General features: G+C 35.8%; 1 protein-coding gene across 3 annotated transcripts in view; it reads left to right on the top strand.

Moving 5' to 3' along the window:
* Positions 1–3,855: 3,855 nt before the first annotated feature.
* Positions 3,856–26,110, top strand: part of DCAF8L2 (DDB1 and CUL4 associated factor 8 like 2) — a 165,937-nt gene continuing 143,682 nt past the window's right edge. For all 3 annotated transcript variants that reach the window (XM_007991333.3, XM_037986622.2, XM_037986621.2), the window contains exon 1: positions 3,856–3,952. The gene's annotated coding sequence lies outside the window, so the exon portion shown is untranslated. The remainder of the gene's footprint in view (positions 3,953–26,110) is intronic.

Raw genomic sequence — 26,110 nt, 5'->3', positions numbered from 1 at the left:
TATGGTTTATTCACTCCTCTGTTATCTACTGGACAGCAATTCCTCCAGGATAGCTTTTCTGACATGCCACCCATTCTCATATCCTGGCTCACTTTATTATCCTGTGGTGTCCTTTCATAATTAACGTGCCTTACTGAAATTCCTTGTTAAATTGTATGTCTGTTTATACTGTCAGTTCTTTGAAGGCAAGGAGTGTATTAGTATTATTTGTGGTTTTATTCTCACTTTTTACCTTTGCTCTTGGTGCTAAAAAGGAGGCTTGAAAAATAATCAAGTTTTAGATGGTTTAAATTCCTGGTTTTAACAACCAGGAATAGAATGCATTTCTGCAGATCCTGGGGAGTTTGTTTTTAGACAATTTAACCTTAACATGACGATGGCCTATCCTGGTTTAATTGCTCTTTCCTGGACATGACATTCAAACTTGCCATTAAGTATTTCTTGAACTTTTGGAAATATCATTTGATTTCCATGTTCTTAATGGCCTGTGTTTCAAGATTTTTTTTATTTTCAACTTTATCTTTCCCAAAACATAATTAAATCACATAAAAACATGTACTTATCACTATCACCACACCATAAAACCCTGAATTAAGCTTTTTAAAATGCCTTACCAACAGAAAAAAAAAATTGAAAATTATGTTATTTAAATATCTATGAAGGATTTTTAATAACCTGTTCACATACTTTCCTTATATTAAAATACACAGTTACATTTAAAGAAGTATGTAGTATATACTTGCAAAATCCTTAGAAAAGTGTCAATAAAAGAACCATACAAGAAGTTCCTTTTTACTGTGTTTATTGATTTTATTTTAGAAAGAATATAAGAGGTGAAATGCAAGATACTATGGGTTGTAATGTAGCAACAATAAAGATAAAATCGTAAAAGAGAATGTTTGGCTTGGCTTTTGAAGAAAGAATTAGGAAGCCCCTGGGGTGGTTTTCAATACACTCTTCACCTTAAATATTTTGTATCTTTTGGTATTTTTCTCTTTTATACATTCAGTTCAGTTCATTTATACATTGAAATGTTATAGTTAAAATGTAGACATAAAGGAACATGCAAATAACTTAGAATATTTTTATTTTATTAGGATGCACAATATTTTTGGAAAACTAACTCAGGGGTCCAAAATTGAAGTAATATGAGAAGGAATATATAACAAGGGGCTAGTTAGTGGGTTGACAAACTGACTTCCCCTAAGGGATTTCAGTATATGTACTGCTTTTTCATTGTGGTCAAAATCACAGATTAAAATAAGAAGTAGTTTGAAATTCCTAACCACACAATGTGGTACTAAGGGCAGTGGATAAATCTTGAAAATATGGTGTCTACCCCTCTCCCCATTCATCCAGCATGTCCTTAGGGCCCTCAATCATATAACTAGTCAGCAGAGCATTATGTGTTCTGGGGGAATTTGGAAAACCCAAAGTCTTCTATTACTGGAGTGACTTCAGTACTGCAATTTAAAAAAAATATATATATATATACACATATATAAAATTTCAAAGTTTATTTTAGATTCAGGGGGTATATGTGCAGGTTTGTTACATGGGTATATTGCATGATGCTGAGGTTCGAAATACAAATGATCCTGTCACCCAGGTAGTGAACATAGTCCTCAATAATTCGTTTTTCAACCCTTGCTCCCTCCCTCCCCACCCTCTAGTAGTCCCCAGTATCTATTTTCGCCATCTTTATGTCCGCTAGTACTCAATGTTTAGCTCCCACTTATAAGTGAGAAGGTACGGCATTTGGTTTTCTGTTCCTGCATCAATTCACTTAGGATAATGGCCTCCAACTGCATTCATGTTGCTGCAAAGGACATGATTTCTATCTTTTTTATGGCTGCATAGTGTTTCATGGTGTATATGTACCACTTTGTTAAATCTACTGTTGATGGACATCTAGGTTCATTCCATGTCTTTGTTACTGTGCATACTGATGCAATGAACATAGGATGCAGGTAGAACAATTTATTTTCTTTTGGGTATATACCCAGGAATGAGATTGCTTGGTTGAAAGGCAGTTCTGTTTTAAGCTCTTTGAGGAATCTCCAAACTGTTTCCCACAGTGGCTGAACTAATTTACATTCCTATCAACAATGTATAAACCTTCCCTTTTATCTGCAGCCTCACCAGCATATGTTGTTTTTTTACTTTTTAACAGTAGCCATTCTGACTGGTGTGAGACCAGTAGAAAAAGGCATTATTAGAAGTACTATTTTAAACTACATGAAAGAGCAACTTACACACCAATGCATATAAACTATGATTTGTGGAAGTAAGTGGAGACGGGGAAAAGGAGTTCATTGAATTCATCCCTCCCCACCAGCCAGCTTCTAAGACAATATAACCTGTTACTCCCATTTACACACACCAAGAATGAGTTTATTGAAATAACTTACAGAAATGACATAATATAAAACACATCACACATTTTATCTGTATTTTGAATATCAAAATCGAGATTCTTAGAAAATTCTTATTTTTAAAAGTATATACCCAGATTACTTGTAATCATTGGAAAGACAATGGCTAATCACCCACATTTTGGAAATTAGAGAAATTACCTCAGTCAGGATAAGTTCTTAGTGTCACTCATTTAGTGGCAGATCCATGATAGAGAATGCAATTCTCAGACCAAAGGTTATGGTTGGTTCTTTAACTATGCCTTGAATATACTAAGGAACTTCCCATTTATCAGCTGGAGAACTTATATTATAGAGTGGTCATGGGCTTAAGAAAATGTTTACAGAGAGGTTATACATCATATTAAAAAGCTGTTTATCGGGCCATGAATGTGCTATCCACAGAGAAACTATGTTTTGTGGATATGGGAAGGAAAGGAGTAAATAAGGAAAATGCATTGCAAGAAACAATTTGGAGAATAAATGTAGCAAGCACTTACCATGTAGGCCCAGCCTTGGATATGGTGAAATGAATATTATTTTGAATTAATTCAATTTATTTGCCACATACCAATTTAATCAGCTTCATAGCTTTGTAGTTATACCACCTTATATATTTTTCTGGAAATTTTATATCCTGTGGGGAAACATGAAAGATCAATTTGCCAAACAGAAAGAAGAAATTATCAAGTCACTATGTCTAGAAACATTTTATTTGAATTTTATCTTCCCATGATTTGCACATAAAAAAGGAATAGAAGGACGAAGATTGATTTTGCAAGTTTTCCAAAAAATTAAACTTGGCTCTAAGTAAAGTTGGATTTGAGAGAAATGAAAGTATTTTAATCAAAATGGCATATATTAAAAGAATAAACCATGTGTGTAAATTCAAAACTTTGATTCTTACTCATTTCCCCCTTTCAATTAAATTGAACCTGTAGAGCACGTAAGGGATAAACTAAGCAAAGTTGCTCCTGAACTGATAATATTACCATATCTATCATTACTAATATTTCTTTAATATTTATATTCTGCCTCTTCACTTTCCAGACTGAATCACTGTAAAAATAGATGTGAACTGCATGGACATGAGCAGTGCTTTTCTTGAAAGCAATGATCAGTTAAAGAAATCCAGAAATCAATATATTTCTCAAAAGCAACTGGTAGAAGAGAAATCCTAAACAATTACTGGAATCCAAGAAGAAAATGAATTAATTTAGGTTTTTTTTTCTACAAGTACTAGAAACTCTGAGGTCCTATTATCAAAATTAGATTAGGGTGGAACTAGAGAGCCACAACTTTAGCCACAAACTTTCAAAATATCCTGCCTCTGGACCATGGAGCGCTTGATAAAATGGTGCATTTGGATACTTTACTTGCTTACAGCGTGGGAAAGACTCACATAAACGGCAATAAGAAGGATGAGAGATAGTTTTGTTCTGTGGAGTCGCAAAAGCTGAACATCCTCCCCACAAGGTTATTTAGAAGACATCTTGCACTGTTCGAATGCAAAGGAAGGCGAATGACTCGATTCTATGGTACGTAATCAATATTTTGATTTCAACAATGATTTTGGGAGTGGGTTGATTTTTGATTGCGAGATCTTTCTAGTGTGAAGACAACTGGATTCATTCTTCTGTGATTGAAAGTTACCTTAAATAATACTGAGCGGAAATAGTCGTGTTTCTTAATTTTACAGAAAATTTTACAGTTGCCTGGGGCATAATATGAGAAATCTTACTTGGTTTTCACTTTTTAAGCACTTTAAATGCTGCGCTTCTAGTAAAGTATATTCTCACCAGAACTTGCTAATACATTGATATGAGAATATTCCTACACTGTCTCAAAGATTAAGATGGAATAGAGATAATTCATCTTATAATGTTAGACCTACATAGCCCCATAATAAATTCATATTTTTAAAATTGAAACGGGGTCTTACTCTGTTGCCCAGGCTAGTCTCGAACTCCTGGCCTCAAGCTATCCTCCCACCTCAGCCTTCCAAAGAGCTGGGATTACAGATATGAGACACCACACTTTGCCAGCACCATAATACCTTTATGTTAAATGTTTATAAAAGCCTTTACATTATACACTCACACACACACACACACACACATATATATATAAAATTGTATAGGTTATGTTACATTTTATAAAATACTTTATTATGTAAGCATACCAGTAGGACTATATTTGGTATATCATAAATGCTGGGTTTTTTTTTTTTTCATCCTGAATGTAAAAATATGTGTACTGGTGTATGATTCAACTTATTTATTTCAAATAGGAAAAGAAAAGTTTTTCAAAAAATGTTTGCTAGATTTAGTTATTTGCCAATAACATTTGGGTAGGATAATTTTTGTGTGTGTTAGTATCCAGCAGGCTACAGAAAGTTTAGCATAGCAGCTACTCAACCCCATAAATGCAATAACACTTTCCAGATACTATGATAACCAAAACCTCCCACATTTTCAATTCCCTGATCATCCTCTTTTACCCTGTTGAGGAGACTGGCTTAGAACAGTGGTTTACAGAATTATGATGCTTTGTACATTTATAAAAGTAAGGCAGTAAGTTGTTGCTTCTCCCATTTCCCTCTACCTCTCTCTCCCTCTTCCCTTCTCTCTCCCCACTCTCCTTTTTATCTTGTTAGAAACTGCTATTGAAAGCGTAGTAATAAACATCTTTCTTTCATGATATCTTAGAGGTAGCAAAGTTCTTTTATATGTATTATTTTATTTTATCTTTATAATATCTGTATCTGGAAAGCAGAGCATACATTATATTTCTCTGCATACAGGTAAAAAAAAAAAATAAACCAAGGCTCAGAGAAGTTAAGAAACTGTATCATACTGTAGTGAAGTTGAAAAGTGTCTTGTTCTTGTTTAGATTAGTCTTTTTAACTATGTCTGACTAAAATGTTAACATGTTCCCTGTCTTCAAGAAGACAATAGTTTAAGTGGGAAGAAAATTTCAATCAACATAGCTTAAATCCTAACTTTCACTATGCAGACACAGTAATATTAACTACAGGAAAATGCTCCCAAATGTACAGCACAGCCTGGCTGTCGTTGTCCATCCTGCCATCACTGCTGTTGTCTCGTTTGAAGTGTATGCAGTGCTGCCCTCCTGGCTGGTCCTGGCACAGCGGCTTCACTACCCGCTGGGTCCCCTCACACCAGTGGCTGCTGACCACCACGGTGAGGGAGAAGGCGAGGGCAAGGCAGATGGGGAGGAGGAGTAGCGCCTGCTGCTGCCTGGCCCTGTCCATGGCTGAGTGAGGTGCGTGGGGCAGGATGAGCTGTGGGGCCCCCTCCTCCTGCCTCGTCACGGTACCTGGGCCTCAGCTCTGCCATCTGGCATCCTCACACAGACTCCTCTCACTTCCCACTGGGGAACTGCATGTGCTGCCGCACCACATTCAGAGGCATGGAGCTGGGGCACATTCCAGTCAAGGGTGCTGGCCCTGCCATTCTCCCCAGGAGGTAGGTGTGCAGGAGAGCATTGTTGTTTTTTTTGTTTTGTTTTTGTTTTTGGTTTGGTTATTTATTTATTTATTTATTTTTGAGATGGAGTTTCGCTGTTGTTGCCCAGGCTGGAGTGCAATGGCATGATCTTGGCTCACTGCAACCTCTGCTTCCCGGGTTCAAGCGATTCTCCTGCCCCAGCCTCCCAAGTAGCTGGGATTACAGGTGCCCACCACCACGCCTGGCTAATTTTTGTATTTTTAGTAGAGATGGGGTTTCACCATGTTGGCCAGGATGGTCTCGATCTCCTGACCTCGTGATCTGCCCGCCTCAGCCTCCCAAAGTGCTGGAATTACAGGCGTGAGCCACCGCGCCTGGCCAGAGGGCATTGTTTTTAAATTGTGGTAAAACACACATAACATGAAATGAACCATCTCAACTTTTTTTTTTTTTTTTTGAGACAGAGTTTCACTCTGTTGCCCAGGCTGGGGTGCAGTGGCATGGTCTTGGCTCACTGCAACCTCCACTTCCCAGGTTCAAGCGATTTTCCTACCTCAGCCTCCCAAGTAGCTGGGATTACAGGTGCCCGCCCCCACACCCGACTAATTTTTGTATTTTTAGTAGAGACAGGGTTTCACCATATTGGCCAGGCTGGTCTCAAACTCCTGACCTCAGGTGATCCGCCCACCTCGGCCTCCCAGAGTGCTGGAATGACAGGCATGAGCCACTGTGCCCAGCCATCTCAACCATTTTTAAGTGCACAGTTCAGTGGCATTAACTACGATCACAGTGTTGTGCAGCCATCACCACCATCCACCTCCAGAACTCTTCATCTTTTATCATCTGTACCCATCGCACAACTCCCATTGCCCTTCCTCCCACCCTTGGCAACCACCATTCTTCTCTCTGACTTTATGAATTTGACTACTCTAGGTACTTCCTGTAAGTGGACTCATACAGTGTCTGTCCCTTTGTGACTGACTGACTTCACTTAGCATAATGTCCTCAAGCTTCATGCATGTCCTAGCATGTGTCAGAATGGCCTTCCTTTTTCAAGGCAGAATAATATTCCCTGTGTTTATTGGATCACATTTTGTTTATCTATTCAGACACCTGGGTTGCTTCCACCTTTTGGCTGTTGTGGAGGATGCTGGTTTTGATGGAAGACCAGGGGCTGTTAGGCTGGCTGTCTTGGTGAGACAGTCTCACCCTTGCCTTTTGCATGGAGTAGGGTCCTCATTGCTGGATTCCAGAATCAGGGAATCCCAAGGACTTCATAGACCTATTTCTTGTCCAGCCCTATGTAGAGAAGGACTACAGAAAACAGATGCTTGCTCCAGGGACTCTGGGCGATGCGAGGTACAGGCAGGGTGCCTCAGGGCCAAGGTGCTGTGCAGAATGGGAAGGGTGGCATGCATCCCACTTGGGTGCAGAGTCCTGAGGCAAGGGACCTCAGATGCTAGAAGACAACCCTGGGCACCGTCACTCATGTTAATAGTTTAATACTTACTAATTGCTAAAGGTAACAAAATGTGTAAAATGGTGCTACTATTTATTCATTAAAAAAGCTTGAAAGCCTATTGTTTGTTGGGTGCTAAGCTAGATGCAGACATTACTGCACATAAGAAATAACTTAAAAAGTTTTTATAATAAAGTCACTTGAAATGTCAAAATATAAGTGCATAGATTTGTCAAAGGGCAGAAGGGAAGTAGAAAGAAAAGAAAGTAGTTTCAAACTTATGTTATTGTAATGAAACCTCATGTGTATCCACCATGTTTAAAACTAATATATTTTTAGTATTAACGTATAAGTACACATCTATACCTTTTTTTACAAAGTCAGGCAGTAAAATATAGGGTTATTCTGATAAACATAACTTACAAAATTGGCATAAAGGATAACAATTGCAGTCAGTTTATCATTCTAGCTCCATAATTCAGCATTTTTCTGAGTTTTACTTTGGCTAAATGATTTTAAGAAAATAAAATAAAATTCATATAGATAAGACATGACAAATGGTATCAGTCATTTTGTAGCTTATTTTTAAATTTTAATATGTTCTTTACTCAGAATCTTGAAAGAATACTGAGAATATATATATATATATACACACACACACACACATAGACTCTCACACCTAATTAGATTAAAATGGCTAACAATTCAGCATATTCTTCAGTGAATACTATCAGTAAATACCTTTCTAAATCAAATAAAATTTGTTTTTGGTAGAAAATTATCAAATGTATACGTTAACTCTTTGAGATATTCAAAATTTTCCTTAAAAGACAATGAAGATAATCTAAGTACCAGTTACTGTTAATATTTGCTGGAAAATGTCTAGTCATATTTACTTTGTCTTGCTTATGAAACCTATAATTTAATTGTAGCTTCATTTGGTCACGTTCTCCAAAGTTGTAATATGGTAACATCAATAACAGAGCAAGCATTTTATATTTCAATATTTAGGTCGGTTTCAAAGTAAAATACAAAGCAACCTATACTTACAATTATGACTAAAATGATGCACCATGCAATATTACTATAATTTACTTATTTATATGTACTTAAAATACATATACTTTACTATGTATTTATTTGACAGTTAACAGCATATAATGCAATTTTTCACTCTCTCTTAGTTTAAAATTTTTCTTCACTTGGCTTCCAGGACAACGCTTTCTCTTGGTTTTCCTCTGATCACATGAATGCTCTTTCTCAGGCTCTGTTTCTCTATTCTCCTCCTGTTCTTGATTCCAACAATCAGAAAGCTCCAGGACTCAGTCTTCAGGCCTCTTTTCTCCATATTTACTCAGTCCCTCATTGATCACATCAAGCTTCCTGGCTTCAAATACCATCTACATGTTGATGACTGGCAAAGTTACAATGCAATATAGGTCTCTCATCAGAACTCTAGATTCTTTCTATTTTATATTTCCTCTTGGAAGTCTAATAGACACTTTAAAAAAAGGAGCATGCCCAAATCCAAACTTGATTTTTGCCAATCCTCTTCTCTAGTCATTCTCATCTCAGTTAATGGTAATTCCATCATTTTAGTTAGACTCTAAATTTTGGAATTAGCCCTGACCATCTCTAATGTTTTCCCCAGAGATATCTATGTTTCACTGCATTGCTACAGATTTCTGCTCAACTATCATGTAAGAGCAGCCCTTTCTGATTTCCTTAGATTTGCTCCTCATTCATTTCCTGTCATAACTCCATTTCATTTTCCTTATTATATATATATATTCATGTGTTTCATAATTTATTATACTTCCCTCTCTTAGCATGTAAGATGTAATCAGACAAAAACAGGGGCTTTGTCTTTTTAGTTCAGGGTTGTAGCCTCAAGTTTAGAACACTGCTTTAAAAATGTTTCTTGAGGCTGAGCGTGGTGGCTCATGCCTGTAATCCCAACATGTTGGGAGGCTGAGGTAGGTGGGTCACCTGAGGTAAGGAGTTCAAGACCAGCCTGGCCAACATGGTGAAACACCATTTCTACTAGAAAAAAAAAAAAAAAAAAAAAAAAAATTAGCTGGGCCTGGTGGTGCGTGCCTGTAGTCCCAGCTACTCGGGAGGCTGAGGCAGGAGGATCATTGAACCCAGGAAGCAGAGGTTACAGGGAGCCAAGATCATTCCATGACACTCCAGCCTGGGCAACAGTGAGACCCCATCTCCAAAAAAACAAAACAAAACAAAACAAAACAAAAAAAGGTTCTTGAACATATAAATCATTTGAATGAAGACACAATACTGTGGGTGTTTTTTAAATTTGTAGAAAAGTTAATTTATAAACTAATTTTTCTTCCATTGTACTTTGAAAATTTTAAAGTTTAATAATGTTTATTTTCTTGAGAGCAGGATTTATTTTCCTACTGATTTTACTCTCCAGAATTAGGATTCCATATTTTTGTTATGATTTATATTCTACAGGAAGGCAGATGTATGGTTAAGACAGCTAAGAGAGAAATATTCTAGAGAAATTCCTATCCCTTAACTCTTTCAAAATGAAAGACTACATTAATTTACATATCGTCTGAATATGAAAAGGCCTAGAGGTGGTGAGAAGATAATTAAAACCTAGAGCTGACAGGCTTGTAGAAGAACAAAGCAATTCTTGTTAAATTACTATATCATTGTAATCTGGAGGGGTTAGAGATCTTGATATGATTATTAATATACACACATTTGATTTGTTTTACCAATTACATTGTATAATGGGTGAAAAGCAATACATTTGCTATGAAAAGTTCACCTACACCCTTCTAGATTTAGCAGTCATAGAATTATCTCTGATAAGAAAGATTAAGATAAGAAGGTCTGAACTAATACATGAGAAGGATCCCATAAAAACAATTAAATTCATTAGTAATGAACTGCCATTACCATCTAAACTTGTGTACAAAAATTAAATATTCAAGTTAATTTTTGTGAGTATCAATATTGTTATGGACATTATTTATCAATATTGATATGTCTCTTATTTTTTAATCCTTTTTAAACATTGTTTTCAGTGGCATTATATATAGAAAATATTTTAAGATTTTCTTATACCATTGGTTCTAAAATCAATGCACAAAGAATCTTATCACCAACAATTTTTTTGGCAGCTAAAATAATTGTATTCATTTCCTGTTGTTATTAGAAAAGTGCTCTTGGAACATTTTTGTGAGCAGAAGTGCTAACTCTAAATGTCTTTGCAAAGAACACTCACTGAAGGCCATTTGGATTTAGAGTTAACATGAAATATTTGTATTGACTTTCACATATGTAAAAGATAAATATTATCTAAGAGCTTATTACAATGATGATTATATATAAATATCTGTTTAGAATCAGATACATTTTACAATGTATTTAAACTGGTGAAAGAAATTCCTTCTAACTTTTTAGCAGATATAGGAAGGGAAAAATAACATGGAGCATTCACATGAACAGAACTTAAAAATTCTGAATTTTCAATTCCAATTTATTCCTAACTGTATATTGCTGATGACTTTTCCTTGCGGTGCTTGTAGATTTCTTTTGAGCATCGGTTTCACTGTTTCACTCAGTAGTCAATTTATAAGGAAGATTATGTAAAATGTGACAGATTAAAATCAGGCCAAATGTTAAAGCTGGGTAAAAAGGCCAAAATAAATATAAAAATTATGTCTGGGAGGCATTATAGTGTGATTTACTTAGTAATGGAGAGAAGTAAACTATGAAAAGGAAAACAGCTGTACAAGTAATGAATGTTTTACTGAAAACATAAGGTGTTTTCTCCTCCCATTCTCATACCATGGAAACAAGCTGACTCTCAATGAGAATGAATCGCATTCCATTTTAGACTGATGAACAATACAATTCTTTATGCAGTACACCATCAAGCTGTGGAATTCAATTCTGCAATATATCACTGTGGTAGTTTAGCAAAACCCAGGAAAGCATTAAATGTTGCTATGAATAAGAATGACATTTACAGCCACACTAAGTAGGTCAGAAAGTTTAAAGGGCTCTCAGCCCTCTAGCAATGGTGCATAAGGAGAATTTGTGTGAAGGTCAGAAAGTAGTATTCTCTTCTTCTCTGACATTATTTTATATTACTCATGCATTATGGCAAGTTTATGTGGCTCTTTCTTAAAGCTGGGATTTAAGGGTATGTACTTGATTCTAAAAACAAACCTTCAAATATTGTCTTCAAATTATAAATATTTTCATATAAATTATTACTTATACTATCAATAACTGCAAAAATTGTACAAGGTATACTCAAAGAAAAATAAAATATTCTCCCTATGGAGGAGTAAATGAATTGGAAAATTTCAAGGATGTAGGAATTAGAGAAGGTGGAAATGGCTGAAAAGAACAATATATTTTGGCTGAAAAAAATATTTCCTTCTAAAACAGCAAACTTCGATCATAAAAAAGTCAGTTTGACACTGTTACACTGAAGGGGGAATTAATGAATTTTGTAAGTATAATAGTCGGAAAATTTATTCTTTTTTCTTGAAGGTAGGATGTAAAATAACCCCCCTGCCCCGGGGGGTGGGGTGGGGCAGGTTTAGAAAGAACATTAGCTGCTTATCCCTCCTCTGTGCCCAGAGAGGCTTATCTGTGTTCCATCTTTCTACATTCCTTGAGGCACGGTGAGTTCTTGCTTCCCTCCCCAGCCCGGCTGTAAAGTCACAAGGTTGATAAGCAATTGCTACAAAAGCATGTATTCCCAAGGTTGTAAGACATACGGTGTAACAAATGTAAAAGAGTAATTAACTGCCTTTGTTCTGGCTTCTGCAAGTACGCTTCCTGCAGCACGTAACTCCTCCCGCCACAAACTGCCTACAAGGTGATTGATCCCTTTGTTCCGGGCTCAGACTTTCTGGACCCTAGTCCAACTGAGTCAGTGATCACCTTAATAATTAAAGGCTCTCCTGAACTCTGCTTGGTCTCTCCCATCTCTGATTTGTCCCACAACAACATAACTACCTTGGTAATTATTAGTAGTTCCTGATTTGCTGATGATTATCAGAAAAACGAAAGATAAGTGTTGGTAAGGATGTGGAGAAAGGAAACGCTTGTCTACTGTTGGAAGGAATGTAAAATGGTGCAGCCACTATGGAAAACGATATGGAAGTTTCTCTCTCTCTCTCTCTCTCTCTCTCTATATATATATATATATATACACATATATGATCCAGCAATTTCACTTCTGGGTGTTTATCCAAAAGAATTGAAGTTAAGATCTCAAAGAGATATTTGCATTCCCATGTACTATTGCAGAACTATTCACAATATCCAAGATGCGGAAACAACGGAAATTTCCATCAATGGATGAATGGATAAAGAAAATGTGGTATATATACAGAATAAAATATTATTCGTCCTTTAAAAAGAAGGAAATCCTGTCATTTGTGACAATATTGATGAACCTGGAGGATATTATGTTAAGTGAAATAAGACAGACACAGAAAAGACAAACACTATGTGATTCCACTTATATGAGGTATCTATCTGGAGGAGTCAAATTCATAGAAGCAGAGAGTAGAATGGTGGTTGCTAGTGGTTGAGAGGAGGAAGAAATGAGGAGCTGTTCAAATGGTGTAAGGTTTAAGTTATGAAAGATGAATAAATTCTAGAGATCTGCTGTACAATCTAGTGCTTAGAGTTAAAAATACTGTATTGTGTCCCTAAAAATTTGTTAAGAGGGTAGATTTCCTGTTAGGTATTTTTACATCATGAAAAAAATTGAATTAGTAGTATAACTATAAAGTAATAGCATGAGAGAATTTTGGGAGGTGATGGAGCTGTTCTGCATCCAGATGGTGGTGGTGGTTACATTATAAACAGGTTTTAAATTTCATAGAATAGTATACACAATTAATTGGACTGCTCAATACTTAAATTTGCCCCCGCCCCATGCACTGAGACATGTAAAAGAATGATCGTGACAACATTATTTATAAAATCCAAACCATAGTTAATCCAAATTTCAAATCAAGAGTCATGAAACAATTCATTATTATATATTGTTACAAATGAAACTATAAACAATGAAAATGGATAAAATATGTTGTATGCAATAACATAGATACTTCTCAGGAATATAATGTTAAACTAAAGATCCCTTATAATAACATCTTTACGAAAAGAAAATCCAAGTTTTAAATCTAAGTATTTAAGATTGGTCGCTTATTTGGTACAACTATGCAAGAAAGCAAATAGGTCATTATTCTAAATAACATGAGAGTGGTTATTTTTACAAGGGAGGATGGTGTAACCAGAAGGTGGCGCAAGAGAAACTTTTATGGTGCTGCAGTGTTATATTTTTTTATCTAGGTCAGTGGTTACAGACTGTTGACTTTATGATGAATCATTGATTTGTACATCATTGTGTCGATGTGTGTGTGTATCAGAATAAAACAGTTAAATACAGTAAAACAAAATAAATTGACAAGAAGACACTGAATGAAGGCTGAAGAATGTGTTGGATTAAAATGTTAAAATGTACAATATTAGATAAAACGATCTATATGTCCTTCTTTTTAGAAAATGACTTTTACTCATTTGTCAAGGGTATAGTGACCAAAAGAAAGACGTCTCAGACTTTGAGTTTTATAATAAAAATATGGCCATCTCAGTATTTCATAAATTATAGCATGAGAGATTTATTTAATTTGCATGAAACAAAAATGTCACACTATAGATACCAGATCAAGGCATTGAAAATATATTTAAAGCATCTCAGGAGCATGTTCCGAAAATTCTATCTTCAAAGAAAGAGTTTATGACATAAAGAAACTTTCTAGAAAGTATAAAACAAAAATGAATGGTCACTAAAGGAAAAGAGTGCAGAACTGTATTTGTTCAGACTATCCTGTATAACAACCAACAAGTTGATTTAGCTTTGTGAGAATTACACAAAGTAATCTGTCATTAGCTAAAGCTGTGGTGCTCTAAGAATTACTTCTAGGGTGCATGGAAATCAAAAGCTCTGATTATATTAACTAGGTGGTTAACTAAATGGTGAAGGAATATGTCATCTCATGGGAGAACATTAATCATGGAAAGTTCATTGTTCTTTATGAAATATAATGAGTCAGCCATCCCATGTTAGAGTGCTCTGGAATTTTTTTTTTTTTTTTTTTTTGAGACAAGGTCTCCGTCTGTCACCCAGGCCAGAATGCAGTGACGTGATCTTAACTCACTGCAGCCTGGACTTCCTGGGCTCAAGCGATCCTCCCACCTCAGCCTCCCAGGTAGCTGGGACTACAAGTGTGCACCACAACACCTGGCTAATTTTTGTACTTTTTGTAGGGATGGGATTTCACCACATTGCCCAGGCTGGGCTCTGGAAATTTTAACGTGGTACTTGCTTATAGTTTTCCAAGAGCCTTTGGCAAAAATTGATTGAACACAGTGGAATCATCTTTCTTTCTCCATTCCCCTTACTATCAAATTCACACCGTCACTCTTACATGCCAGTAATCTTTGAATAAAGGGAAATATTATGTGAACCACATATGTAGGAATGATATTATTTAAATATTACCCAGGTAAACATGCCCTCTCTAATTGTGCATTGATGCAGAATTAAGAATTGAGTTATTAGGCCGGGTGTGGTGGCTCACACCTGTAATCCCAGCACTTTGGAAGTCCGAGGCGGGTGGATTGCTTGGGGTCAGGAGTTTAAGACCATACTGGCCAACATGGCAAAACTAAAAATACAAAAGTTAGCCAAGCATAGTGACACATGCCTGTAATCCCAGCTACTCGGGAGGCTGAGGCAGAAGAATCATTTGTACCTGGGAGGCAGAGGTTGTAGTGAGCCGAGACTGTGCCACTGCACTCCAGCCTGTGCAACACAGCGAGATTCAGTCTCAAAAAAAAAAAAAAAAAAAAAAAAAAATTGAGTCATTGTAAGACCCAGGACCCAGTTTAACATCGCCTATTTGTGATGGTTATTTGCTCTTCCCCCTCTACACTTGCAACAAATCCCCATCCTCCTCTGCCAAAGGGAGGCCTGTAGACTTCATCTCCAGGGGTACCAAGTCCTGTGCATTCTGGACCTGTGCTAAAGGAAGGCACCAGCAAAGAAACTGCAGTTTAGGAAGGGAGAAATTTATTTTTTCTAATGTTTCTTCCTGCTGTTTGGCTACTTCACTTCCAAATAATACTTATGGTTTCCTGGAGACCAGATACCAATAGAGAAAAAGAGATGTCTTTCTTTTTCTTTCTTTCTTTCTTTTCTTTCTTTCTTTCTTTCTCTTTCTTCTCTTTCTTTCTTTCTTTCTTTCTTTCTTTCTTTCTTTCTTTCTTTCTTTCTTTTTCCTCTCTCTCTCTCTCTCTCTCCCCCCCCGCCCTCCCTCCCTCCCTCCCTCCTTTCCTTCCTTCCTTTTTTTTTTTTTTTTTTTTGACAGAGTTTTGTTCTTGTTGCCCAGGCTTGAGTGCAGTGGTGCAAGTCTCCTGGGTTCAAGCAATTATCCTGCCTCAGCTTCCCGAGTAGCTGGGATTACAGGCATGCACCACCAGGCCCAGCTAATTCTGTATTTTTAGTAGAGACGGGGTTTCTCCATGTTGGTCAGGCTGGTCTTGAACTCCCGACCTCAGGCGATCCACCTGCTTCGGCCTCCCAAAGTGCTGGGATTACAGGAGTGAGCCACCGCCTGGCCGAACTTGTTTTTAGTAGTGTTGAAAGCTCTTTGGTTAAGAATGAAAGCTTCTGAAAAACTTGTTCTTTAAATTTTCTAATCTTAAAGAAACAGCTTTGAAAATATATTTGTAACATCTAATATGATTCTAAGTCTCATAGAAATTTCTGGCATCAAAATTCATCATCTTATTTTTCTGTGTACCTTTATTTTATCAGACCCTTATTGTCAGCAAGACAAGACATATTTTATTGTCCTAAGAAAGTCTCAACAAATTGATCACAACTCCTAAAAATGGAGTTGTATGAAATAATATTTTATATAATAGATGTACAATTTATAAATTGTCTTTATTACTCATCTAGTTTTTCTCTTTGTATGTTAGAAATATTGCTAGTTGTGTTGTTATGACTGAAATTCACATAATTTGTATTACACTAAGTGATCTAAAAGATTAAAAAATATAATTGCATTCAAAGTACCAATAATTTGAACTCTTTTCACTAAAAAACATGAGTATAAGGAAATGTAAAAGTAAAAATTAAAGTTATTTTCTTATAATTTGAAAAATGCTTTTCTACCAATAAATTCAGTATTGTTTATTAAAAGACAACATATTGCTAATGTGCAAAATAATTTCAAACAGCTATATTTTTGAAAACATAATTACATTTTATAAAGTATTCTTTATAATGACAAAATTACAAGTGACAGAGACAATTACATGTCCTCTAAGAAATGTTTGTTTTGCTTTGTGATGTTTGGAACTCTCTGTTGGACCCTGGACAGCAGCCTTCCTACTTTCTTTAAGGGAAATGCAGTCTTTTTGTTTTAACCTTTTATGGTATCATCAGCATATTTGGACGTTTTTATTACCATACATGTATTATTTCATATATTTTCTATTGGAGTGATTGCTTCCTGTTTAACTGTTCTACTTTAAGCTTCTGTGCTTATTTTTGAGATCTTTATCACAATCATTAAAACCTTAGAGTACCCTTTTTACACTATATTTTTGGCCTACAAAACGGCTTAAGAATTTTAAGTGCCTGGGGACTCTATTTTAAAAGCATCATTTTAGTTATTCACTTATTCACCTTTATTCTCCACTTATTCAACCAAAGTGAATTATTCATGGCTTGCATTATAAAGTTCAAAATATAAAATCACACTAAATACATTTGAGACTTTAATTCAAGCAAAGGGACTACAGTTGTATATCATTTAGTGGAGATTTAGCTAAGAAGTTTTCATAGAGCTAGAAGCAAAAATAATAAAACAAGAACTGATATCACAAACCTACAACATATATAAAGCATATTTCTGAAGCACAGTGTGCTGGAACAGAAGTATTTCAACTATATTTCAGTCAACACTGATAGCCATAGGTGCACATTTTTATTTTGTTTCAACTGAATATGAAATGTGTGTTATCGATTGGGGACTTAGAAGGTTAGATAGCTTTAAAAGCTATAGCAATGTAAAGGCATTCTGTAACTATTTGTAATGTATTTTTATACTCATTGACATGTTGGGAGATTTATCTTGAAAATTTTTTCACACAGTATCACTTAAAACAACTAAGTAGCTATTGGCACTGATATCTTTTCATAAGGTTATAGAATAATGCTCTTCCTCAAGTTTTCACTAATTGATTAAAATAATTTTAATAACTGTGCAATGATGTTTTATGACACTCTCTGATATCTCATATTTGACAGCAGCAGTACACTTTTACTGAATCCTTCCACCAGAGACACAAGCAACTTAACTGCCTTTTGCATTCACATACAGGCAACAGGTTTTTTTCTACCTTCAGCTTTTCACACTCTAATAACATCAGCTATGAAGATACTGGATTTTGGGGGCCTGATCTTTCTTAAGGTAGCTAAAGCATGACCTTATATCTTTACTTGCCATGAATAGTGAACTGTTCCTTTTTGCTACATTTAGAGATGAAATTCAAGGCACAATAATAAATTACATACTTTACGGCATTAAAGTGCCAGCCAAGGAGAAGACTTTCTAGTTGTAAACTACAGTAGCGGGCCATTTCTAGATCTCCTATCATATCAATTGCTGTTACCTAGGAAAGCTGTTATTGTCTCTTCAAACTCAGCCATACGTTCATGAAGGATGCAGACCACACATTACATCTTCCACTTTATTATATTCATTTTCTCTAGTGACTAGTATTGAGGTATGGACGTCGCAGAAACTGTGAATATCTTATGAATGAATGAATGAAGAATGTTACATATATGATATAATTTAGAAAATACAAGAAAAATCACTTAACAAAAATCTGTCTCTAACTGGTGTGACAAAGTGTAGAATTCCATTCACCAACTTTTCCATGAATATTATGGGAAACTGTTGAAGTGAAAGTAGAGGCCTCCCTTTGCTTCCCTCTATAAGTATTCATTCCAGCATATTACATGGCTGGTAAGCAGAGGTAAAAATTCAAGACATGCTTCTCTAAGACAGTGGATAATGGAGGAAAAAATAAGAGACAGTCTGATGGTGAACAAATTCAGTGGAGAATGTTGAGTAGCTACAAAGGTAAAGACGTATTTTTCTTAGCAACTAAATGAGTGTAAAAATTTAGGAAGAAGGAATGATGTCGAATCCGTATTTTTAGGGTATTTTATTTGTGAAATATTTTTTTGAAACTCCTACATAGCTTCCTTTAAGAAATTTTAGAGTAGAGATACACATTGGTTCAAGGTGTCTAGAGTCAGATGGCTATGAGGTTGAACCTGTGTTATATATCTGGGATATATTTGGGAAGCTGTCATCTGGAAGTTGGATGTAATGTGCAAAACCTCACTGCACATAAAGATATATAATCACCAAAATGAGCCAAGATTTTGTTAGTCACTCTTACCATCCTACTCTTTCAAAGAACTTTGAACTATTACGTTTTGAATGATACAATCAATATGCAATAATATTGTGTAGCTGATAGAGAAGAATGGGCTTAGATGAAAAGTTTCAGCTCTAAGTATGTGAAGGCACTATTGTGAATGTCTCTGTGAACTTGAAAATTATTTTTCTTAAGTCATATATATATATATATATATATATATATAAAACATTATATATTGTACTAATATTTGGGGATTTGGAGAGTTGGAGTCCTGCCGACTTTGGCAACATTGAAGCACATCCCTTTTTATGGGAAGATGTGCTTCACTGAAGCTAAAATATGTGGGTTAAATTCATCTTTGTGCATCTACCAAAATAGTGAAAGTGCTGCTCTCATCTCTTCAGGTAACAGTAAGTACTGCATTAAGATGTTTGCCACAGGCATTAGAAAAGGCTTCTAGTGGACTAGGTTTTTGCAGGTGCTTTTTACAATGAAGACTTACTGAATAATCTTGTACTTCATTTCAAAAAAGAGCGACATACCTCACTTCTTGCTGTCAGTGGAGCTAATCAGAAATGAAGAATAAAATAGAGTGTAGTGCTCTGAGAAAAACAAGCAGTGAAATGCCAAGAGGAGACTGAAGTACAGAGAATGAGACTTTTCTATCTTAACCTCTTGAAACTCGACAGTCCCAGGGGTCTGGGGTTAGGTGCATTTTCCAGTCCTTTTCCTGATTTGGTGAAATTAACACTGATGAGCACAGACTGACTTAATTTGGTACCACTTCTTTGAGGGAAAGAGTCTGCTGAATAGATGAAGAAGAGTGGGTGTGGGCTTGATATAAACAAAGTCACAAAGAGACAGTGCACTTTTTTTTTTTTGGAAGAGCCACACAAATACTGATTGTCTTAAAAACTTAATGAAGTCACGTGCATTACATGCATTACTATGGTGTGGAAGGCAGACCTTAAGAAGTTCACAGATAAGAACTGTACACTCTTTTTAATTCATACATATATTCATATATATATATGTCTGTGTGTGTGTGTGTGTGTGTGTGTATTCTTTTGAGACAGAGTCTCACTCTGTCTCCCAGGTTGGAGTACAGTGGTGCAACCTTGGCTCACTGCAATCTCCATCTCCCGAGTTGAAGCGATTCTCCTGCCACACCCTCCCGAGTAGCTGGGATTACAGGCGCCCGCCACCACGCCTGGCTAATTTTTGTATTTTTAGTAGAGACGGGGTTTCACCATGTTGGTCAAGCTGATCTCAAACTCCTGACCTCAGGCGATCTGCCTGTCGGCCTGCCTCGGCCTCCCAAAGTGCTGGGATTACAGGTGTGAGCCACTGTGCCTGACCAATTCCTAGTAGTATATTTTTCTGAGTTTAAATGTTTGGTGTCACTTTCTTCCTTAAATTTTGATTAATTATTTCCTACATGAGTACATCATACTTCTAGTGACTGATTTTTTTGGTAAACTTTTCCTAGTCAATCAGTGATAGAGAAATTAAATTTAAAAATTTCCTCTGAGCAGTCAAAATACAGCCTATTTACTTGTTTTAATGCACTTTAACTCTAGAAAACCTCTTGGGTGCTAAAAGAAGGTACCTGTATTCATATCCTACCCAAAATCCAGTTACAATAGTTTGGTTTTCTGATTCCCCAAACTATTAATATATTAGAAATATCAAATTAGAGTAAAGAAACTTTCAGCAGCAGGAATACATGTACAAAAAATGTGACAGTTGACAATATTAAATCTAGGAAGGAGGCTAGAAATATAGTAAAAACAAGATTAGGAACTTAAAAAACATAGCCATAAAATCAATACAACTGATAATGTTTATAAATTATAACAAAATACTATTTTGCTTACTATGCTATTTATGAAGGTTCAGAGGAAGAACTAAACATTTCAGAACACCATACATCAGAATGGAAAATAAATAACGTGGGTTTGGTTTTTATGTCTTGGATAAAAGCAAACTTCAGTAATTCTATTTTGTGGAGCCTGCATTACCAAATGATACCAGAAATAATGAAGTATGAATTATTTTCAAGTAGCTGTTTCTTGAATCCTTTCGTGTATAGGATATCAAATTTCCTCTGAGATTTGCTCTTATATTTTCTAGAACAGAGCTTCAGTGGTCTCAGTGGTTGTCATTATTTTTCATAGAGTCTTCTAAGATGGGCTGAGTCTCTTAAACAAGTTCTACGATTATTTAACAGAGAATTATTCTCCAACTGTGAATATATCTCCAATATATCTGTGAATATATCTCCAATATATCTCCAACTGTGTTTCATGGCATTTTCACTTTGAATAAAACTTACCATGACACAGATGCAAGATTCAGCACTCTTGCTGCATGCAAATCATGGTTTTTAACTCAGTGGACGTTATCTTCTGCACATATTTTCACAAATAACCATGATTTTCTTTGCTAGACTGAATTTAATTTTCTTTTGAAACTCTATTCCAGTACTTCTTTCACTGTATTATTTTTGGTGATTTTTTCCAAGACCTCTTTCTTTATTTCTATGACTTCATTAGTTTTAGTTTTGATTTCCCTCTTCTCTCGTTTTGTGTTAACCACCATTTAAATACTCCAGTAACTATATCAAGATAATGGATTATGAAATTGACTACAACTTGGAAAAATGTGGTAGAAATTGAAGAATAATTTAGCTTTCTAAATTGACTAAGAAGTTATGACATAGTTAACATGTCGTAATATGACTAAGAAGTTATGACATAGTTCTTTGCTTCTGAAGGAAAAAATAACAGTGTTTATATGATATATGTTAGAGATAATGATTTAATTTAAACTTTTGTTATGTTTCTCTGCTAGGTAAATATATAAAGTTATATTTCTCTTGTTCTATAATAACAAGAGTGCTAACATATTTTCGAAGCAATTCTAATTTACTTTTATTTAGGTTTCAAGTAAAAGACTTTATTTTGGTTTCAAAATTAAACAGTTTTCGCTGCTGAAAATGTTTTAAAAATTGTCGTTTACTTAGATATAAAAAATAACCAATTAAATAGGGAATGTTACATACTGATCGTGTAGACTTTGATGTTATATTGTAATAAAAGAGAAGTAATTTAAAATATTTATACTGGTAAATAATATAATCTTATGAGCATCATTTCACTTTTTGCTTTAGTTAAATTTATTTTGAATACACATAATGGAGGATAATTCCAGTTAACTTAAGCAACAATGCATATTTACAGAATGGATACTGCACTTTCTCCTAAAATTCAAAGGGAGTCTGCACGTAAGGGAAGACCAGAACCAATAATTAGGAAAGTTATAGGCATGTAGTTGATCCTCTTCCGTTCCATTTTTTTCTGCGTCTCTATCTTCTTCAGTCTTATCCTGAACATCTTTTTTTTGCTCTGTGATGTTTTGCAAATAAGACAGAAGGTTCCTTCTCTGGCTAAGATTTATAAGTCCTCTATTCCAGTCTTTCACAGAGCCAAACTGCATGGCAATTTCACATTCCTAGGAGAGAGAATCTGATTAACTCAGCACAGGCCTGGTGTCCAACACCGGTCCAATCAATAGTACATAGAATGACATCGTGTACTGTTACCATGATTTCAGCCGCTCACACAACTAGATAGAGGGGTTGGGGCAAAACTTCATGGAGAAAAGGGACTCTCTTAAACTTAGCTGATACCCCCAAAGTTATAATTATGCCTCTATTTGGTTGTTTATCCAAAGAACAAGTGATAGTCGAGACTTAACATGTATTACACTTCTACCATGTATCAGGAACTATGGGCAAAGCCTCCCATCCATTATCTCGTATCTTCCTCACAAAGGCCTTATCTCTATTTTACAGATGAAGAAACTAAAAATTAGTAGAAGTTAAATATTGCACTGAAGCTGTCAGGATGGTGGGAAAAAAATGTTATGGGGTGTAAATTTCTTTAATAGAGAAAAGATACAAGTTACCAAAAGTACAGAATAGTAAACAATCCTGGGAAAAGATTTGACTTTCCAGGTCTCCCCAAGTCCCTGATAGGAGGTAAAGCTGTGGAAGACACCACTGGAATTAACATTATTCTCACAGCACTTACATCTTCCAGGTTCCTGATGACAATGGTTTATTCTGAAAATTCTGGCTACATTTCAACCTATTAGCTAGATATAAAACAGTTAGTATAAAACAAACCACAATAATTCCTGTGTGTCCAGGACAAGTTTAGGTGAATCAAAAGCCAGTTTTCCAGAAGCATCTCTTGGCAGGCCCCTCAAATTCTTTACAGGTCATCATCACTGTTCCCATTCTCAGGTCACTGGATTCCCTGCCGAACGCCTCTTGGTTTTAGTGCTAAAGTTTATTACATATGTCTGATGCTCTTAAAGAAAATGTATATAGTTATTCTTTTATGATAAGAAACCAAAATACTGTTTTCCAATAGAGAATAACTGTTTCTAGCTTACACACTCACACACCCAAATCACCTTAAAATAATATAATTCTGACACCCCACAGCTAAACTTTAATTATGCTGTCTGATAGTAGATTGCTGTATTTTGTCACCATTTCAATTCTGCCTCTATCAACATAATGCTTTATTGTTCTCTATTACAAACCTCTTCGTTATTTATTGTTAAAGACTCAATAGTTGAATTTACACTCTGTCACAATAAATCACACTCACCCAGATAATGCACCATTAAAATGAAATCAGGCTTGCAATATTGTTAAGCCATATATATTAAAGTGTTTGGGTGGATAGCATAGACCAGATATTCAACTGTTTCAAATAATGCCTACCATCAAAAACTATTCATTGCATGCCTTTAGGCTTCATGAGGTTATTCCAGGCGTTCTGGAATGATCAAATAAGAGAAAAATCATACCTACAATAAGTATGTACTCTTAAGACGAAATACTTGAACAATATACCTAAGAACCTACACCCCATATGCCTAAATGTGGGATTCGAAATTACATGAATAAGTGCCCAATATCCTTTGGGTAAGTTTGGTGTCATAGCAAGTGTTATAATGGGCTTATTCTCCAGTTCAGGACTGGATGTGTGTATATGTGTGTCTGTGCGTGTGTGTGTGTGTGTGTGTGTGTGTGATGTTTTTCAAATTATATATATAAGAAGTACTTATTTTAACAAAGGAAACATCATGATGCTTAGAGTATTTGGCAAAAATACACAATGTACAGTGCTGCAATTAATTCATTGACAATGATATTTTTTATTTAATGGAATTTGTCCATATTTTGATAGTTTGAAGTTAGAACATTTTTGAGGAAAGTGCTATCAGAGTAAGGAAAACCAAATGGAAGCTTCTGAAACTGTCTCCTCTCTGGCCAAGAGAGTACATCAAAAGCACTAACACACCTGGAAAGCATGCTAGAAAGTAAGGCTACCCCTAAGGATCTAAAGCTACAAGGATCGTGGTCCCCACTGTATTTCTAATTCACCAACCTGGCTGCTGCAGAAATTGGATGGATCCAAGAGAATAACTGCAGACTATGGCACACTTCAACAAGTACTAACCTTGATTGCAGGTGCTGTGTTGGACATGGTATCATTGTTAGAGCAGATTAATACAGCCTCAAGTACATGGTGTGCGACCACTGATTTGGAAAAGGTGTTCTTTCTTCTTTAATCGGAGAAAAAGATCAGTGACGATTTGAATTCCTGTGGAACAGACAAATGAATTCATTAACACTTTAGCCTCAGGGCTATGTTAACTATACTGCTTTCTATTATAATGTATCTGAAGAGCTCTGGACTGCCTGAGCATTGATTCAATGATATTGTGTTGATCAGGTGGGATGATCAAGAGGTATCTATCACAATGGAGATGAAAATACAGGTACACTTCAGGGATGGGATATAAATCTGAGGAATATTCACAGGACTGTCATATCTAAGCGATTTTTATGGATCTGAGTGTCAGAATATACCTTTCAAAATAAAAGCGGAATCATTACATCGTGGGTCTCTTATCATAAAGAAGAAAGTGCCAAGCCTGGCAAACTTCTTCAGATTCCTTTCTTTTTTTTTTAATACTTTTTAAGTTCTGGGGTACATGTCCACAATGTGCAAATTTGTTACATGTGTATACATGTGCCATGTTGGTGTGATGCACACATTAACTCGTCATTTACATTAGTTATTTCTCCTAATGCTATCCCTCCCCCATCACCCCACACCATGACAGGCACCAGTGTGTGATATTCCCTACCCTGTGTCCAAGTGTTCTCATTGTTCAATTCTCACCTATGAGTGAGAACATGTGGTGTTTGGTTTTCTGTCTTTGCAATAGTTTGCTCAGAATGATGGTTTCCAGCTTCACCCATGTCCCTACAAAGGACATGAACTCATCCTTCTTTATGGCTGCATAGTATTCCATGGTGTATATGTGTCACATTTTCTTAATCCAGTCTATCATTGATGGATGTTTGGGTTGGTTGCAAGTGTTTGCTATTGTGAATAGTGCTTCAATAAACATACCTGTGCATGTGTCTTTACAGTAGCATGATTTATAATCCTTTGGGTATATAGCCAGTAATGGGATGGCTGAGTCAAATGGTATTTCTAGTTCTAGATCCTTGAGAAATCGCCAAACTGTCTTCCACAATGGTTGAACTAGTTTACATGCCCATCAACAGTGTAAAAGTGTTCCTATTTCTCCACATCCTCTCCAGCACCTGTTGTTTCCTGACTTTTTAATGATTGCCATTCTAATTGGTGTGAGATGCTTTCTCGTTGTGGTTTTGATTTGCATTTCTCTGATGACCAGTGATGATGAGCATGTTTTCATGTATCTGTTGGCTGCATAAATGTCTTCTTTTGAAAAGTGTCTGTTGGCTGCATAAATGTCTTCTTTTGAAAAGTGTCTGTTCATGTCCTTTGCCCACTTTTTGATGGGGTTGTTTGATTTTTTCTTGTAAATTTGCTTAAGTTCCTTGTAGATTCTGGATATTAGCCCTTTGTCAGATGGGTAGATTGTAAACATTTTCTCCCTTTCTGTAGGTTGCCTGTTCACTCTGATGGTAGTTTCTTTTGCTGTGCAGAAGCTCTTTAGTTTAATTAGAGCCCATTTGTCAATTTTGGTTTTTGTTGCGGTTGCTTTTTGTGTTTTAGTCATGAAGTCCTTGCCCATGCCTATGTCCTGAAAGGTATTGCCTAGGTTTTCTTCTAGGGTTTTTATGGTTTTAGGTCTAACATTTAAGTCTT

Source organism: Chlorocebus sabaeus, chromosome X, assembly GCF_047675955.1.
Source record: "Chlorocebus sabaeus isolate Y175 chromosome X, mChlSab1.0.hap1, whole genome shotgun sequence".
NCBI classification, from domain to species: Eukaryota; Metazoa; Chordata; class Mammalia; order Primates; family Cercopithecidae; genus Chlorocebus; species Chlorocebus sabaeus.
The sequence above is the reverse complement of the archived record's forward strand: the minus strand, read 5'-3'. Positions and strand labels throughout refer to the sequence as shown.